The 16,918-nt window shown below is 44.5% G+C and overlaps 1 long non-coding RNA gene across 2 annotated transcripts in view; it reads left to right on the top strand.

Annotated features, from left to right (window-relative positions):
• The first annotated feature begins 12,426 nt into the window (after positions 1-12,426).
• LOC138743159 (uncharacterized) overlaps positions 12,427-16,918 on the top strand; it is a 116,807-nt gene continuing 112,315 nt past the window's right edge. For both annotated transcript variants that reach the window (XR_011344673.1, XR_011344674.1), the window contains exons 1-2: positions 12,427-12,587; positions 13,351-13,556. This is a non-coding gene — a long non-coding RNA (uncharacterized lncRNA). The remainder of the gene's footprint in view (positions 12,588-13,350; positions 13,557-16,918) is intronic.

The following is a 16,918-nucleotide window of genomic DNA, read 5'->3' as shown; positions in this document are numbered from 1 at the left end:
GATAACACACACTAGTGCTCTCAATCACACAACGTAGTATAATCAGTCACATCTGACTTAACATTACCAATACTAGCAACAGCTTCCACTTATACAAGCATGGTAAAATGAAGTTTCATTGGATTCAATGATACCAGCAACTGTTTGTTCAGACTCACATCACAACCAAGGACAACAGTACGCTGCCTGCCTTTCCTTGTCTAACGTGGGCACGGCTCAAATGCTCTCTACAACATTAATATACAACAGCCCCAATCCCCATGTAGTGAACTCATTACCAACAACTCCTATAGCATGGCCCACAATTCATAATCTGGAGAGTGGAGCAGGGTTCATCTCAGGGCTGAAGAGCAAAAGACCAAGAGCTACTCCATGTGGTTGACTTTATAGTCCAGTAATCTGGAGGGTCCGGTGATTAGAGGCACCAATGGTCAAGGGTGCATTAATAGGAACCCAACCTTGATTGGCAGGTGATGCGACTTCCGACTAATTACTCGTTACTCTGGTGAGATTCTCCACACTACAGGGGAGGGGGTAGGGCTGGTGGTGGGCTTTGGGGAGAGGAGCACAGGATGGCAGGTGGGAGGAGGAAATGGGAAATTAAAAGAAAGATGACAGGAGGAAGAGGTAGAGGGTTGAGGAAGATGGATTAATAAAAGGATGGATGTGAAGAGGGTGGGGAGCTGAAGGAAGGAAGGTGTGGGTGAGAAACAGGGGAGGAGAAAGAGATGGAAATGAGAAGGAAGAATGGGGTTGGAAACCTCTTCACTCTGACATGCCCATCAACTCCCTGCTAATTCTCCTGCCAACGACCTAGAGCAGTGATTTACAGTAGATAGTTAACCCAGCAGTTCACCTTTGGGATATTGAAAGATACCCTAGACAATTGCAGGGAGAATGGGAGTGATGAAGTTGATGACCTTTTACTCCTAATAGATGGTGCATGAGTTTCCCCAGCACCTTTGTGTATTGCAGTGAAACATTTGGATAAATACATGGATAAGAAGGTGAAGTCAAGTCAAGTTTATTGTCATCCGAATGCAAGGCGATGAAGCAGTGTTCTCCAATCAGGGTTTAGAAGAATATGGACTAAATGTAGGCAAATGAGAGTAGCCCAGAATGGTGACTTTGTCAGCATTGACATGTTGGGCTGAAGGGCCCGTTCCCTGCTCTAGGTCTCAAGGACTCTAAGAACCTAAGGCTGAAGGCAGCAAGATTACGGGGAAAAAAATATAAGAGACATCTCTGACTTTTAGCATGACTGGAACTCTTTACAACCTGCTTGGTGTTATAGATTGCAGCAGACAACTAATCAGAGCTATATTTGCTGCAATAAACTTTAAAGGTCACAAGGTCCCCTTTCTCAATCTTTCAGCTGACAAAGCCACAGACAAGGTTTGATGCAAACTGGCCAGTCAATGCTCACAGGGAAATCCCAGTAGATTAAAGAGTTGGAAGTCACGATTGTTATGACGCCTTGGGGAGGTTGGCAGTATTTCATTTCACACTGATAGAATAGACCTTTGCCTGCTGATAGGGCTAAGTGAATTGAGTTGTGGGCAGTTCCTCAAGCTCCCAGAGGAGGCTTTACAGTTCCTTGTTGCCCCCCCCCCAACCCAACATCGTGATTGTAATTGGATAGTAACTCCTGAGACTTAACTGCCTACACTCTGCGGGGGTGCCAAGTGAGTGGTGGCATCTTCTGGGTTATCAAGTGAGCCCACTCCTTCCACAGTGTTTCACATAGACTGTCGACACCTCCAAGAGGGTTCAGCAAAGAATCCCAGCATCCCGGGCTCAGCTCCTAGATGACATTCACTCATTTGGGGGCCAAGATGAAATCCTTTCTCCTCATTCAGAGCCACTGACTGCACTTTTCAGGAGCTCTGAAGAGATCTCTGGCTGCTTAACCATAACCATATAACCATTTACGGAGCGGAAACAGGCCATCACACTTCCAACTCACCGAGTAGCTTTGATGTCGATGTGGCTACAAATCTTCTGCAGCCTAATTCAACCTGCCGGACCCTTGCCTTCCAGCTTCAAGCTCAGCGTACAGCACACCTCAGTTTCTTGCACTCATAGGCCTCCTCCACTGCATCCTCCCAGGGGGCTGTAAACTCGATGATGAGAACAGGATGGAGTGTGGCCGACCACAGCACAAGGTTTGTTTCTGCAATTTCATTTGGGAAGCAGACCCTCTGGCCTAAGTCTGCCACCATCTTCCAATTACATGACCTGTCTAACCTCCCAGAGTCAGGAAAGGATCTTCCCTGTCTCCTTTTGCACAGACGTGATCAATTCTACCTATCATATCATATCCAATTAACACCTTTAGTTGATCTGGATTCCCCACCCCCCCTCCTCCCCCACATTGTTTGGTCTGAGATTTTCTGATACATCCTGCTTGTGCCATTTTTGATATTTCCTGGAAAAATGGGCTCAAGTCTGAAACGTCGCCAATATATCTTTGTTTCGTATGAATGCTGAAAAGGCCAGCTGAGTTCCTCCACCAGTTTGGAGTGTTTACAACAATCACAATGTCTGCAGCCTAGTTAAATACTTCCAACATTTTCCTTTTTTGCTTTTTTTGTGACTGAGATCATGACCTTAACCAGAAGAGAAGCAGAGATCGGGAACTGTATGCTTCCAAAGATGCTGTTACACCAAAAGATGATTAGGTACTTTCAAAACTAATGATTTTTTTGAGCATAAAAAATGCATAAAATGATGAGAAAAAGGCAACAAAACATGATTGAGAAATAAAATCACATAGAGTAATGAAAAAGTCTTAAAAGAGACCAAATATCTTGCTATTTATCATGTCCCCTGAAATGTTTCCCACCATTTAGAGTTGTGGAGCAAAGAGTCACTGAGTCCACAAAAGGGCCCTGCAGCACAGAACCTCCATGCCAACCATTGACACCAATCTGCACTAATCCTGTGCCCAACACTTGGTTCATTGCCTTCTATGTCTTGGCAATACAAATGCTCACTCGGATACCCCTTTAGGTGAGAACATCTGCCTCCACCGTCTACAGATAAAACAAAATCTTTGCAAATATCTCCAGAACCTTTTACTCTTAACTTAAACCAGTATTTAAGATACCTCTTTAAATACAATGAGTGCTTTAATTGAAGACAGAATAAATCTTAATTGTGAAATATCCCATTGTAGCGCTATCAATTAGACCCAACAGATCAGAAGTGAGATTAATAGGCTTTCTTTGATATAAACCTACAGGCGTAGTTTACATGCAGTTTCCCCGATTTCAAGGCAGTACTGAGGGAGGGGATTGGGCAATACCACCTTTATTAGGAATCCTGAGGGGAAGGAGTTACAACATCGGAGCGGATCAACCTGTACAATGAATGTATTACAGTGTTCCACTTCTGACTGTGGATTTTAGCTTTTGAATAGTGGGTAATCACCTTGCTTTTTGATCAGAGGGTGAATATGTTCAGGCCTAACTTGAGAGATCGGTGTGCCCACATCCACACACATACGCACACGCCACACAAGATCACAAGGTAAAGGAAGAGAAATAGACCACTTGGCTCTTCAAGTCTGTGCCATGTCTCTACCCTAAGCTGAACTATTCCCACATCTAGTTCCAATTGCCAGCCTTTTCCCTATCTTCCCTGATGCCCCGACCAATTAAATACTTATCAATCTCCTGCTTTAACTCTCCCAGCGATCAGGCCTCCACTGCTGTATGCAGCAATGAGTTCCACAAACCCATGACCCTCTGACTAAAGAAGTTTTTTTCTCATCTCTGTTTTAAATGGATAACTTCATGTCCTTGATTCACCCACCCCACATCTGCGCACACGCACACACACACACACACACACACACACACACACACACACACACACACACACACACACACACACACACACATACACACACACACACACACACACACACACACGCACACGCACGCACGCACGCACGCGCGCACACACACACGCACGCACGCACGCGCACACACACACACGCGCGCACGCACGCACGCACACACGCACACGCGCACGCACACACACGCGCGCACGCGCACACACACGCACACACACACACACACACACACACACACACACACACACACACACACACACACACACACACACACACACACACACACACACACACACACACACACACACACACCAAAAGTGTCCTCAAATAACTTTGCAGAAATTTCAGAAGTGAAATGTGAAATTACAAAGAATATGCAAATTTTGCTTGCAATTCATCAGATTGGGCACACATTCTGTTGAAAGGAATTCTGCCTGCATCTCCCTCACCTGCTTTTCCTCCATTTACTGTTCACATCCCGCCTCCCTCCAGGAAGAACAGAGGGATGTTTGGGCGCTTACCTACATTTTTCTCATAACTTGATGAAGGGCTCAAGCCCAAAACATTGGTTCTGTATCTTTGCATTTGCTACATAAAGTTCACCTGCTGAGTTTCTCCAGTGTTGTGTGTTTACTTCATTCACAGTGTCTGCAGAAATGCGTGTTTTACTCCACAAACTAGATTCTACATGGGTAGTCAAATGCCCATTTGAAATCATTTTTGATTGAAGGAGAGACCATTTAATCTTTCACGAATTCTTGTCCATGGAGTTTTTGTTACTTCAGGGAGGCATCAGCACTAAGGCTAAATCCTCAATGATTTTTAGCAGGCAGATGTGTTAATAACTAAGGCCTGTGCCACTCAGAAGTTCAGCATAGACATCCTTTTTCACCATGCAATTTAGGCAATTCTCCAGTTAGTCCCATTCCCCAGCATTTATCCCCTTACACATTTTGTTCGGTATAATGAATCACCATCCTCTGTGGATAAATCTCCTGCTTAATGATTTCATTTAAATTTCTTTGTCTGCTATGCTAATATGGTCATTAACCCATTTATTTTAATGATTGCTTTAAAAATAGTAGAGAAATGCATTAATCAAGGACTGCCAAAGGAAATTGAGCATTGTTAATGATAGCATCCAGAAATATAGATCATCCAGCAATTATCACACTTCTACATTCTTTTGAAATGAGGGATCAATGCCATTAGAAACAGAACAGAGACAGCGTGACAGCAACACTCGTGAGGAACATATTTGATCCTACATTAGTGGCAGTGGCTTTCTAAAACATGAACCCCTAATGTAAGCAGCAGGTATGTCACGTTGCAGGAGGTGCTGTCTTCTACATGGTGAGACTCAGACCCGAGAGGATTTGCAGGAGTCAAATTTGAAGGAAAGCGAGGAACTTCGTTCAGATTGATCTCCAAAGCTAAGCTACCAAAAAACAGATCATTGATTGATATAGCTTATTGACCATTTGTACACATTTGCTGGGCCCAGCATTAACTGTCCATATAAAGGTTCATAACAGTAAATGCTGAAACTAATTGATTGTTTATTGTGTATTTTGTACCTGTGAATGTCAAAGATGTTAAACATTGAATTGTTTCTTTCAATTTATCTATCTATCTTTCTGTCTATCTTACCATCTATCAATTGATCTTTATTTTTGTTTTAAATTTTGACTTATGGCACAGTTACAGGCCTTTCTGGTTCACAATCCTGTGGCACCTTAATTCTCCAATTAACCTTCAACCCCTGTACATTTTGAAGGGTGGGATGAAACTAAAACACCCAGAGGAAACCCACACTGACACAGGGAGAAAGTACAAACTCCTTACAGACAGCACCGGATTTGAACCTGGGTTAACTGCTATACTAACCATACTGCCCCATATTACCAGCTATCTGTCCAACGAACAGATTGTCCATTGCACCATCTATCTATCTTAGTATACATCATGCTCTATCTATGTAACAACCCATCTTACTTTCTATCTATCGATCACATCTCCAATACATCGAAACATCTATGATAAGACAAATAGTCTCCTTCTATCTTGTGTAACGTTGTGATTCTCACCAGCATAATATTCAGACTTGTGTATCAGTGGACTTCTTACATTCCAATTTCCCATCAGCAACACCATTAATGTATCTTTATTACCTGACAGCAAAAGTCACTTGTTATTATTGATGAAATAATATATAAAGTGTTTGATAGTTTGTAACCTTAAGTTCGCTGATATAACAGTGTTGAATGCACCAGCTCGGAGAATGTGAAGTCAGATCTGAAAGGCTGTGGCTGCTTAATTCAGGCCTTGAAGGAACGCATCTAAGCTCAATGCTTCATCCAGTGTGAGTTCGAATAGGCACGCGTCTCATCTTTTGTGCCTCTGTGCTGCAGTGAGTGCTAATGTGTGGAACCATTGGCAAACTGCGTCCTGATCTCGTTCAAAGATCAGAATTATTGTCAGAGTGCATACATGACATCACATTTAACCCTGACATTATTTTTCCTGCCGTCCAGGCAGAATTTCTATTTACTGATACTGTACTCAAGAAAAAAAAATGTATAAGAGAGAAATGTAAACAAAGAAAGAAATGTAAGAAAACTGACTGCGCAATACAGAAAAAACTATTCAGTAATAAATAATGTGGAAAGTAAGAGTCCCTGATTGAGTCTGATGGTAGAGGGGGCAGTACAAGTCTTGATGCACCTATACCTCTTTCCTGATGGTAGCATCAAGAACAGAGATGTATTGGGTGGTGTGGATCCTTGATGATTACTGCTGCTCTCCAACACAACATACCATGTAGATTTTCTCAACAGTGGTGGGGGGGGAGTGGTTTGCCTGTGTTCTTCTGGGCTGTATCTATTACTCTTTTCAAGATCTAACCTGTTATTTCAAGCTATGTTGATGCTGTTTGTAAAGCCAGCGATTTCTGTCCATCCCTTATTCAACTGGTTCATTATAGAGGAGGTAAGAACCAATCGCACAGGTATGGCTCTGGTGTCACATATGTGCCAGCTCAAATGAGGATGGCAGATTTCCTTCCTGGAAGGACAGAGGTGATCTGGACAAACAGTTTATTTTTTTTCAATAATCTATCTTTTTAATGAGGTGTTCTGGGTGACCAGAATTGTGCACAGTGCCCCAAGTGCAGTCTCACCAAGTTCTTGCGTTGTTGTAACGAGATGTCCCTTCTCCTATACTCAATGACTTGACTGATGAAGGCAAGTAAGCATAAATATCAGTGCCTTCACCTCTCAAATATTCATCTTTCTTCACATTTAATATCTCCATCCTCTACCACCCTCTGATCTATGATCCTGAGGAGGTTTGACAGGGTAGATGTTGAGATGTTTTCATTAGTGGGAGAATCGCAAACAAGGGGACAGAGCTGCACAGGCAAGGGACCAGCCGTTGAGGTGCACAAAATTGTTTCTCTTGAACCTGAGTGAATCTTTGGGAACCTATTCCTCAGGGGATGGTAGGGGATGGAGAAATTTAATGTGCATATTTGAAAGAAATAGGTATTGAGAGTTATGTTCACTTGCTTTCATTGGTCAAGCCATTGAGTACAGGAATAGGGACATCATGTTACAACTGCACAAGACCTTGTTGAGACTCCACTTGGGGCACTGGCAACAATTCTGGTCATGAGCCAAAGGAGAGATATCATTGCTGAAAGATTCAAAATAATGTAACTGGGACTGGAATTGTAAGGAGAGTGTGGACCTTCCTTCCTGGAGCCTAGGAACCCAAGGTTTAAAAAACCATAATTGACATATACATATATATATATATATATATATATATATATACTGTGCCTGTCTCTTTTCTCTTTGGCTTGGCTTCGCGGACGAAGATTTATGGAGGGGGGTTAAAGTCCACGTCAGCTGCAGGCTCGTTTGTGGCTGACAAGTCCGATGCGGGACAGGCAGACACGGTTGCAGCGGCTGCAGGGGAAAATTGGTGGGTTGGGGTTGGGTGTTGGGTTTTTCCTCCTTTGCCTTTTGTCAGTGAGGTGGGCTCTGCAGTCTTCTTCAAAGGAGGTTGCTGCACCTAGATTGTATACCTAGGTGGGTATACCTAGTGGGGGTGGGGGGGTGGCTTGGGAGGAGGGGTGGGGGGAGAAAAAGTCACTGTATATGTGTGAAAAAGAAATAGTGTATATCATGGCTAATGTGATATATGGTGTGAAAAATAAAAAATTTTAAAAAAAAAGGAGGTTGCTGCCCGCCAAACTGTGAGGCGCCAAGATGCACGGTTTGAGGCGATATCAGCCCACTGGCGGTGGTCAATGTGGCAGGCACCAAGAGATTTCTTTAGGCAGTCCTTGTACCTTTTCTTTGGTGCACCTCTGTCACGGTGGCCAGTGGAGAGCTCGCCATATAACACGATCTTGGGAAGGCGATGGTCCTCCATTCTGGAGACGTGACCCACCCAGCGCAGCTGGATCTTCAGCAGCGTGGACTCGATGCTGTCGACCTCTGCCATCTCGAGTACTTCGACGTTAGGGATGAAAGCGCTCCAATGGATGTTGAGGATGGAGCGGAGACAACGCTGGTGGAAGCGTTCTAGGAGCCGTAGGTGATGCCGGTAGAGGACCCATGATTCGGAGCCGAACAGGAGTGTGGGTATGACGACGGCTCTGAATACGCTTATCTTTGTGAGGTTTTTCAGTTGGTTGTTTTTCCAGACTCTTTTGTGTAGTCTTCCAAAGGCGCTATTTGCCTTGGCGAGTCTGTTGTCTACCTCATTGTCGATCCTTGCATCTGATGAAATGGTGCAGCCGAGATAGGTAAACTGGTTGACCTTTTTGAGTTTTGTGTGCCCGATGGAGATGTGGGGGGGCTGGTAGTCATGGTGGGGAGCTGGCTGATGGAGGACCTCAGTTTTCTTCAGGCTGACTTCCAGGCCAAACATTTTGGCAGTTTCCGCAAAGCAGGACGTCAAGCGCTAAAGAGCTGGCTCTGAATGGGCAACTAAAGCAGCATCGTCTGCAAAGAGTAGTTCACGGACAAGTTTCTCTTGTGTCTTGGTGTGAGCTTGCAGGCGCCTCAGATTGAAGAGACTGCCATCCGTGCGGTACCGGATGTAAACAGCGTCTTCATTGTTGGGGTCTTTCATGGCTTGGTTCAGCATCATGCTGAAGAAGATTGAAAAGAGGGTTGGTGCGAGAACACAGCCTTGCTTCACGCCATTGTTAATGGAGAAGGGTTCAGAGAGCTCATTGCTGTATCTGACCCGACCTTGTTGGTTTTCGTGCAGTTGGATAATCATGTTGAGGAACTTTGGGGGACATCCGATGCGCTCTAGTATTTGCCAAAGTCCTTTCCTGCTCACGGTGTCGAAGGCTTTGGTGAGGTCAACAAAGGTGATGTAGAGTCCTTTGTTTTGTTCTCTGCACTTTTCTTGGAGCTGTCTGAGGGCAAAGACCATGTCAGTAGTTCCTCTGTTTGCGTGAAAGCCGCACTGTGATTCTGGGAGAATATTCTCGGCGACACTAGGTATTATTCTATTTAGTAGAATCCTAGCGAAGATTTTGCCTGCAATGGAGAGCAGCGTGATTCCCCTGTAGTTTGAGCAGTCTGATTTCTCGCCTTTGTTTTTGTACAGGGTGATGATGGTGGCATCACGAAGATCCTGAGGCAGTTTTCCTTGGTCCCAACAAAGCTTGAAAAACTCATGCAGTTTGGCATGCAGGGTTTTGCCGCCAGCCTTCCAGACCTCTGGGGGGATTCCATCCATACCTGCTGCTTTGCCACTTTTCAGTTGTTCGATTGCCTTATATGTCTCATCCAGGGTGAGGACCTCATCCAGCTCTAGCCTTAGGGGCTGTTGAGGGAGCTGGAGCAGGGAGGAATCTTGGACTGAGCGGTTGGCACTGAAAAGAGATTGGAAGTGTTCTGACCATCGGTTGAGGATGGAGATCTTGTCGCTGAGGAGGACTTTGCCATCTGAGCTGCGCAGCGGGCTTTGGACTTGGGGTGAGGGGCCGTACACAGCCTTTAGAGCCTCGTAGAAACCCCTGAAGTCGCCAATGTCCGCGCTGAGCTGGGTTCGTTTAGCGAGGCTAGTCCACCACTCATTTTGGATCTCCCGGAGTTTGCGCTGAAGATGGCTGCATGCGCGACGGAAGGCTTGTTTCTTCTCTGGACAGGACGGCTTTGTAAGGTGAGCCTGGTGGGCAGCTCGCTTCTTTGCCAGCAGCTCCTGGATTTCCTGGCTGTTTTCGTCAAACCAGTCCTTGTTTTTCCTGGAGGAGAAGCCCAGTACCTCTTCAGTGGATTGCAGTATGGTAGTCTTCAACTGATCCCAGAGGGTTTCAGGGGACGGGTCCATGAGGCGGGTTGCATCGTTGAGCTTTGCTTTGAGGTTTGCCTGGAAGTTTCCTCTCGCTTCGTCTGACTGCAGGTTTCCAACATTGAACCTCTTTCTGGGGGCTTTACTGTTCCTGGGCTTTGACTTGAAGTGAAGGTTGAGCTTGCAGCGAACCAGCCGGTGGTCAGTGTGGCATTCCGCACTAGGCATGACCCTGGTGTGGAGCACATCTCGTTTGTCACTTTCTCGCACCAGGATGTAGTCCAGGAGGTGCCAGTGTTTGGATCGGGGATGCATCCAGGTGGTCTTAAGGCTGTCCTTCTGCTGAAAAAGGGTGTTTGTAATGACAAGCCGCTGTTCTGCGCAGAGCTCCAACAGGAGGCGCCCATTGTCGTTGCACTTGCCGACGCCATTCTTGCCCAGGATTCCTGGCCAGGTTTCTGAGTCTTTGCCGACACGAGCATTGAAGTCGCTCAGGATGACAACCTTGTCGGCTGTAGGGGTGCGTTGGATGAGGTTGCGCAGGTCGGTGTAGAACTTGTCCTTTTCTGCTGGTTCCGCCTGGAGGGTTGGAGCATAGACACTGATGAGGGTGATGCGATGCTTGTTTTGAAGGGGGAGTCACATGGACATGATTCGGTCCGAGAGGCCTGTTGGAAGGTTTTCGAGTTTGGAGGCAATGAAGCTCTTGACCATGAAGCCTACACCAGATAGGCGTCGTTCATCCGAAGGCTTGCCAGACCAGTAGAGTGTGTAGCCCGCGCCGCGTTCTTGGAGGCTGCCTACATCTGCCAGGCGGACTTCACTGAGAGCGGCTATGTCGATGTCAAGTCTAAGGAGTTCATGTGCAATGAGGGCATACCGACGTTCAGGTCGGTGGCTGTCAGCCTTGTCTAGCATGTGCAATGTGCACATGCTATCCATGTACCTGTCTAAATGTCTTTTAATCATCATAATTATCCCTGCTTTTATCACTTCCTCTGGCACATTGGTCTATTTACCCACCACCCTCTGTGCCCCTCAATTCCTGTTAAATTCTATCCCCTCACCTTTAACGTGTGCCCTCAGGTTTAACCTTCCCTGACCCTGGGAAAAAGACAAGGTATATATATAAAAGGTATATATCGTCCAAGTCCAAGTCCAAGTCCAAGTCCAACTCAAGCTAGTTCATGTGCAATGAGGGCAGACCGACGTTCAGGTCGGTGGCTGTCAGCCTTGTCTAGCATGGTTCTGATGTTCCAGCATGCTAGCTTGAGTTGGACTTGGACTTGGACGATATATACCTTTTATATATATACCTTGTCTTTTTCCCAGGGTCAGGGAAGGTTAAACCTGAGGGCACACGTTAAAGGTGAGGGGATAGAATTTAACAGGAATTGAGGGGCACAGAGGGTGGTGGGTAAATAGACCAATGTGCCAGAGGAAGTGATAAAAGCAGGGATAATTATGATGATTAAAAGACATTTAGACAGGTACATGGATAGGAAAGGTTGAGAGGAATATGGGTCAAAGACAGGGAAATGGGACTAATGTGGTCAGCAAGGACCCATTGGGCTGAGAGGCCTGTTTCTATGCTGTAGAACTCTATGTTATAGAGAAGTGACAGAGAAGAAGTGTTAGGGCCAGCATAGATCAGCCATGGTCATCTTTAATAGTGGAGTAAGCTTAGGGAGCTGAGTGCCCCATTCCTGCTCCTGTTTTCTTGACTCCTTGTGTATGATCAATGCAGTAAAACCTCTGGTTTCTGGGATCTATGGGGATTGGTAGATGCCAGATAAGTGTATTTTCTGTTTACTTGAGACTTACTCTTAAAATGTCTAACTCATATATCTGCATAAAGAACAAATGACAAAAATACTACATTGTACTTACACTGAACAAATTTCACTTGCATGTATATATTAATCTTAATGCATTTTACTTTATTCTCTGTCACGTTCTTTGAAAACATTTGTTACAGAGTTCTGTGCTGTGTATTGACCAATGTGTTGTGTGGTTTTGTGTTGAAAAGTGACAGTTTGCCTTTAAGAGTCAAGGTGAAGGTAGACTGCTGAGAGGGTGGGAGATGGACTGGGCATGTGCAGAAAATGATCTAAAAATTTCTGGACTTGGACGATAAACCATCACTGGGTGGTGCTGTGGAGTGGAAGGCGGCCCAGAGCATGAGTCATGGTCTGGAGTTCAGTTTAGAATGTTGGGATTTCAAAAAGGATGAACATTCCGAAGGCAACCAGAAGGATCCGGACCAAGCCAGTTGTTCCTCTCTCTCTGCAAGCAACACACAAGACAACTTGGAATTTTGTGCTCTCTCTCTCAAAGATCTTCTGGCTTCAGTTTACCAAACAAACTGAATTTTGTTCATGATCTTTGCTTCATTTGAGATCGATGTTTTGTGAGTCTTGTGTGTTTTGTGTCTAAGTTTTTCTGTGGGCTGGTTGGAAATATAACTTAAACTTTAATTACTTATGTTATATTTAGGCTGGGGAATTTATTAGTTTTACACTGTTATAGAAATTTGCATAGTGATCAATGGGCATTGTTATAAAATGGGGTAATTTTGAATTAAAGTTTGAAGGTGAATTTTTTGTTAATAAAGTAATTGTTCATCTTTACCCCTTTGTGATATGCCTTCTTTGTGGTTGCTGGTTTGATCTTGTAACATATTTAACCATCACAGCATTTGCAGGTTCCTCCCTCTCCAAGGAGCTACCCGAAAGATGAACTATAACACTATAGATAATTAACCCCACCCCACCCCCACCTCCACAGGTTTACAGATAAAACCTCTGACTGGGGTGACTCTTACAAAGCAGAGATAAGGAGAAACTTTAAGAGAGTCGCCCCAACAGCGAGCAGCATCAACCAGCTCTTCATCCTGGGTGACGCCATCTTATTCAAACACAACTTTATTCAAACAGCTGCTACAAGCAACGCACGACCAAGGCCCTCCCTCCGCTGGCTGAACATTTGCTCCCATTTTTACCTAATGTTTTGTGTTACTTCATGAAACATTTAACTTTTACAATTTTAAACTTAGGTATTTTTTTACCTGTTATTTTAGTTTTATTTTTAAATTTATTTTCCTGAATGTTTTTTTTTGCTGGTTGTTTGAATTCCGGATACCAGAGGTTTTACAGTATTTCTTTTTATTCCAGATTTATTTTGAAGGCCCATCACTTTGCCCACCAGCAATGGTGAGGTTTGAACTTCCTGTCTGCAGGATTCTCTGAACTAGCAGCCAAAGGACATTATAGTCCTCAGAGGAGAAGCACTTGAAAGAAATCCATAATGGTGACATCTTTAATTCTCGTTAATCCAAATGAGTTCTTAGTGCAAAACACCAGAAGCTGCTTTCCAGCCGGTAAGAAAATGATTTTGACAAGTTCCTTGTCAGTCAAGTCTGGAGATTATGCATCTGGGATAGAATTTAAACACATAAATTCATGTGATTCTCATTCACTCCCTTTTCTTTCATACAGAAATCACTGCGACTATTGGTAGAAGTTATTATTTTGTCCTTGAGTTGTATGTAGTCCACGAAAATCAAATCCGCAGAGTGTATGGCTATTTTGCACTGTTTAACTGTGTTCTGCTTGTTGGAAGATAGGGCACTGTGAACCCTGCTGTGTTTTTGAACTACCTCAACGAAGAATAATCTGCCTGGCCCAGCGCTTTGAGTAACACACTGCGAAAATCAATACACTGAGGTACAAATTCAACCATTTCCCTTCATGCATAATACTGCAGGATAAGCATGCAAGACTCCATTTCCTATTCCCTTTCCATTATGCTTTCACACTGTTTCGAGATGTTGCTCAGCCTGGGGCCAGGTAGCTGATATAATTCATTGGCGTCTCACACCCGTTGAGAAAGGATGCCCAGCAGGTCCCAATAATGCAACAACCAGAGTCTTTCCCCCTTCTCCTCTTCCTGCTCCCCATTTAAAGCAGGTTTAGCCCGATGCCGGTCCTTCCACCACTCCTCACCTTTATTCTCAGAGGGATCACATGCACTCCGTGTCTGGTTTCTTTTTATTTGCATGTCCTCGATGTCAACCTCTCTTGGGCCCCTGTTATTCTGCATGCTGTCAAGCCTTCCAAGCCTGAACGATTTGGATAGCAGCACGACATCTAGAATCAGGATCAGAATTTAGTGTCATGAACGTGTTACAAGATTTGTTGTTTTGCAGCAGGTGAAAATGTCGGTATTAATTATGATTTTTAAAATAAATAAATTAGTGCAAAAAAGAAGAGGAAGTCTGTGGTAGCGAGGAAGAAGCTGCTATTGTAAGGTTGGGTGCTCGCCTTCAGGCTCCTGTATCTCCTTCCCGATGGGAGCAGTGTGTGAAGAAGGCATGGCCTGGGTGGTGGGGGTCTTTGAGCATAGCAACTGCTTCCTTGAGACACTGCCTCTTGTGAATGTCCTTAATGGAGTGAAGACTGATGGCCATGATGGTGCCTGCCGAGTTCACACCTCACCGTAATCTTTTCCTGTCCTGTACATTGGCACCTCCATACCAGACAAACGAGACAACCAGTCAGAATGTTCTCCACAGTATCTCTATGGTAGCATCAATTTCTATGAATAAAATGTCAATAAGTTTACTTTTCCTTTGAACTAAAATATTCTATATGAATAAAAACTCAATATGATACTTGGAAGAAGCACGATCATCTTTATAAATTTAAAGATAGACATACAGCATTATAACAGGCCTTTTCGGCCCACGATCCATGCCTCCCAAATACAATCAATTGACCAACACCTCCGGTACGTTTTCAAGGGTGGAAGGAAACCGGAGCACCCAGAGGAAACCCACTCAGACACGGAGAGAATGTACAAACTCTTTACAGACAGCACAGGTTTCAAACCCCGGTGCCAGTTGCTGGCACTGTAACAGGGTGATACTAACCACTAGACTGATCATGAAATCATTGATTATCCATAATATGTTAATCCCAGCATTACAGAGATCGATCCAAATTTGATTCAATCTTTAACCCAAAAAGATAAAGCACCCTCTCTCAGACAACCATTAAAGGCTTGAACAGAACCATACCTATTGATTCTATTAGGAGTCTGATGGTGGAAGGGTAGCAGCTGTTCCTGAACCTGGTGGTGTGAGTCTTGTGGCACCTACACCTTTTTCCTGACGGCAGCAGCGAGAACAGAGCATGTGCTGGGTGGTGTGGATCCTTGAAGATCACTGCTGCTCTCTGACAGCAGCGTTCCCTGTAGATTTTCTCAATGGTGGGGCGGGTTTTGCCGATAATGTACTGGGCTGTATCAAACAGCTTTGGCAGGGTCCAGCCTGTTATTTCAAGGTTACGTCGATGCTACTTGTAAAGCCAGTCATTTTTATCCATCCCTTAGTCGGCTGGCTCATCAAAGAGGAAGCCAGAGTCAACCACATAGATATGGCTCTGGGGTTACATATGTGCCAGCTCAAATGCAGATGGCAGATTTCCTTCCTGGAAAGACAGTGGTGATCTGGACAATCTCAGTCAGTCTTGTGACATCTCCAACAAAACATTGATTACCCTTTACTTCCTGTGGACGCTGTGTGACTTGTTCAGTTTCTCCAGCATATTTGGGATTTACAATGGGAATAAACAAAGCTTTTTCATGTTGGTAGGATGTGAGAGGTCAACATTAATGCTATTTATTGCGCACTTTGAAGGAATAAAAGGAAATAAAAGTTTTGAGCCGCCCCTGCTGAGTTTCTCCAGTTTGTTTGTGTAATCCCAGCAACTGCAGCCATTTCTATTTAACTAACTGCAATTTATATTTGCAAAATTCATAATTTATGTCAAAGTTTTGACTGAGGGAACCAAATGTGGTGGTGATGCCAAGGGAGGTTGTATTGTGAATAGGAGAAGAACATCAAGAAACTTCAAGTGGGTACAATAGAGCTAACAGAGCTGATATGATGGTAGCACTGCTGAGGCTGAGGACCCAGAGAGAACAAGATTTGGAGACACAGCGCTTCCCTGCAGGGTCCTACCACCCAGCCCTACTGCCTGCAGGTCTGTGCCGGCTTTAAACGGCCTGCTAAAGGAGCGGGTGGTGCTTTATTTACAATGCTGTGACCACGGGGGTCTGGGCAGTGGTGGTGGTAGCAGAAGCAGCGGACTGGAGCAGAACATCAGTAACGGGGAGCAAACAGCCATCCCACCCTACCCAAAGCCATTGAGAAGAAGCAGAGGAGATGACCCTAAGTGATGATGGCAGCGGACCAGAGAAGGTGTTTGCAGCTGAAGGACACACACAGGCAACGGGCTATTGGTGACTTGAGGGTGAGTCCATGGCACATGCACCTTATGTAGAAAAATGCTTTTCACTTTGGTGCGCAAAACATAGCATATTTTAATGGTGACTGATTGAGATATATTTTTTTTTACTGATTGAGATATATTGATGTTCAAAGGGATGCTGGGTCCTTGTGCATAACCTAATGAAAGCCAACAAGCAGGTGTAACACACAGTTTTTGTGGTATGTTGAGAAGTAAAGACATCTTATTGAAATTAAATGTGGTGAGACAGCACCCAATGTACTGTATGAACTTCTAGTCTCCTGACTGATAAAGGAATGTATCAGCCACAGAAGGAGGGCAGCAAAGATTCATCAGTGGTTCCTGGGATATAGGGTTTGCAACATAAAGAGGTAGGGGTTTAGAAGAGTAAGTGATCTCATAATGAATTGTGAATTATTTATTTATTTGT

This window comes from Narcine bancroftii, chromosome 9, assembly GCF_036971445.1.
Source record: "Narcine bancroftii isolate sNarBan1 chromosome 9, sNarBan1.hap1, whole genome shotgun sequence".
Taxonomy (NCBI): domain Eukaryota; kingdom Metazoa; phylum Chordata; class Chondrichthyes; order Torpediniformes; family Narcinidae; genus Narcine; species Narcine bancroftii.
This window is presented reverse-complemented; position numbering and strand designations above follow the sequence as displayed.